This window comes from Cucumis melo, unplaced genomic scaffold, assembly GCF_025177605.1.
Source record: "Cucumis melo cultivar AY unplaced genomic scaffold, USDA_Cmelo_AY_1.0 utg000219l, whole genome shotgun sequence".
Classification (NCBI taxonomy): domain Eukaryota; kingdom Viridiplantae; phylum Streptophyta; class Magnoliopsida; order Cucurbitales; family Cucurbitaceae; genus Cucumis; species Cucumis melo.
In genome coordinates this window covers 35,773-39,024 of record NW_026123849.1, presented here as the reverse complement: position 1 = coordinate 39,024, position 3,252 = coordinate 35,773, and positions in this window count along the sequence as shown.

Genomic DNA, 3,252 nt, shown 5'->3' with positions numbered 1-3,252 from the left:
CTAGGAGGAATGATACCAGTTGGTACCGGATTCAGAGAATTAGCGCACCGTTCGAGGCAACATAACAATATTCCTTTAGAACCCCCCCCAAAAAAAATTTTCGAGGGGGAAATGAGAGATATTTTGTTCCACCACAAAGAATTATTTGATTTTTTCATTTCAACGAATTTACATGATACATCAGAACAAGCATTTCTAGGATTTAATGATTCATAAAAGTGGAGTCATCCTGTTAACTAGCCGCGTTAATTTGGTAATAAGATAATAACGAATAGAAAAAAATTAATGGCTTGGATTGTGTATCAACAGTCAATCCCCGGTCGAGGTAGAGGATAAGGTTCCATGGGAACAATTATTTATTTCTATTTCAGCTCGTCTCTTTTTTTAAGAAAAAAAAGCGAGGAAGTGGGGGGAGAAATGACAAGAAGATATTGGAACATCCATTTGGGAGAGATGATGGAGGCAGGAGTTCATTTTGGTCATGGTACTAGGAAATGGAATCCTAGAATGGCACCTTATATCTCTGCAAAACGTAAAGGTATTCATATTATAAATCTTACTCAAACTGCTCGTTTTTTATCAGAAGCTTGTGATTTAGTTTTTGATGCAGCAACTAGGGGCAAACAATTCTTAATTGTTGGTACCAAAAATAAAGCAGCGGATTCAGTAGCCCGGGCTGCAACAAGGACTCGGTGTCATTATGTTAATAAAAAATGGCTCGGGGGGATGTTAACAAATTGGTCTACTACAGAAACGAGACTTCATAAGTTCAGGGACTTGAGAACGGAACAAAAGACGGGGGGACTCAACCGTCTTCCGAAAAGGGATGCCGCTATGTTGAAGAGACAATTATCTCACTTGCAAACATATCTGGGCGGGATTAAATATATGACGGGGTTACCCGATATTGTAATAATCGTTGATCAACAAGAAGAATATCGGGCTCTTCAAGAATGTATCACGTTGGGAATTCCAACTATTTGTTTAATTGATACAAATTGTGACCCCGATCTCGCAGATATTTCGATTCCAGCGAATGATGATGCTATAGCTTCAATCCGATTAATTCTTAACAAATTAGTATTTGCAATTTCGGAGGGTCGTTCTAGCTCTATACGAAATTCTTGATTAATAATAAGATAAATCAATTTTGGGGGGAACTCCATAGATTTCGGGAATTGGTTACTATTCCCGAATCGCACAAAAGAGATAAAAAAAACTAGGGATATTGTAATGTAATAAATTGGTATCAAAAATAGACAACTCAAGGCAAGTAAAAAAAAAGACAGTCGAATCAAAATAATTTGTTTTACAGTTCTATTTCTTTCAGAGGGCAATATGAATATTCTATTATGTTCTATCAACACACAAAAAGGGTTATACGATATATCTGGTGTGGAAGTCGGCCAACACTTGTATTGGCAAATAGGAGGTTTCCAAGTCCATGCCCAAGTACTTATTACTTCTTGGGTTGTAATTGCTATCTTATTAGGTTCAGCCATTATAGCTGTTCGTAATCCACAAACCATTCCTACTGACGGTCAGAATTTCTTCGAATATGTCCTTGAATTCATTCGAGACGTGAGCAAAACTCAGATTGGCGAAGAATATGGTCCATGGGTTCCCTTTATTGGAACTATGTTTCTATTTATTTTTGTTTCGAATTGGTCAGGAGCTCTTTTACCTTGGAAAATCATACAGTTACCTCACGGAGAGTTAGCCGCACCCACAAATGATATAAATACTACTGTTGCTTTAGCTTTACTCACATCAGTAGCATATTTTTATGCGGGTCTTAGCAAAAAAGGATTAAGTTATTTCGGTAAATACATTCAACCAACTCCAATCCTTTTACCCATTAACATCTTAGAAGATTTCACAAAACCCTTATCACTTAGTTTTCGACTTTTCGGAAATATATTAGCTGATGAATTAGTAGTTGTTGTTCTTGTTTCTTTAGTACCTTTAGTAGTTCCTATACCTGTTATGTTCCTTGGATTATTTACAAGTGGTATTCAAGCTCTTATTTTTGCAACTTTAGCTGCAGCTTATATAGGCGAATCCATGGAGGGTCATCATTGATTAGTTTTCTAAATACTCTTTTTTTTAGCTTAGACCAAGGCAATGTATACATGGCTCAAGATAATCTACTTAGGGAACATAAATATACAAATAATCAAAAAATAAGGAAGGTATATACTATCTAGGGAGTAAGACTAGAAAGATTACGATATTCGGGAATTAAAAAAAAAGGAAAGAGATCTAAAAGATCTTTTTCCTCTCAACGATTGAACAAAAAAAAATTACATGAACTTAGATTAATAAAATATTGATATTTCTATGCAAGGATTTGGACTAATGAATTCGTTCATTTAGATTGATTGTCTCCATGTGGGATAATTCTAAAAAGAAAGGGTTTCCAAAAAACGAGAAAAAAGGATTGGGTAGGGTAGAGTAGAGGAGAGTGGAGTCAACTAGATGTATTGAATCGAATTGCTATAAGACAACCCTTGTGGATATTTCGAAGAATGATTCTCAAATTCGATGGAATCCAAGATATGAATAATTGGTTTACGTTAGGTAAGAAACACATGTATATGTTATATTAGATATTAACTAGTTATATAGGAACTAAAGATATATCTAATCCGCCCTACTACTGTGAATTTAGATAGGGCTTACAATGGAAGTCCTTCTGTTTCGGCTGTAATGTAATTTTGAATTCAATATTGAATGAATAGAGAGATTAAATCAAGAAAAACAATGAAGAATTCAAAGAATGCTTTAAAAGAAATGGAAGAACAAAAGTCGTATGGATTCACAAAAACTACGTGGATGGATAGGAACTAAAAAAGAGAGATTGAAGTAGTTTGGACGATTCAATAATATTATTACTTCAATTCGTAATTTTTAGTTGGATAAATCTTAGTGATGGAATAATAAGTTATAATTCATTGGTTGATTGTATCATTAACCATTTCTTTCTTTTGGTGTGAGGAACTTATCATGAATCCACTGATTTCTGCCGCTTCCGTTATTGCTGCTGGGTTGGCCGTCGGGCTTGCTTCTATTGGACCTGGGATTGGTCAAGGTACTGCTGCGGGCCAAGCTGTAGAAGGGATCGCGAGACAACCCGAGGCGGAGGGAAAAATCCGAGGTACTTTATTGCTTAGTCTGGCTTTTATGGAAGCTTTAACAATTTATGGACTAGTTGTAGCATTAGCACTTTTATTTGCGAATCCTTTTGTTTAA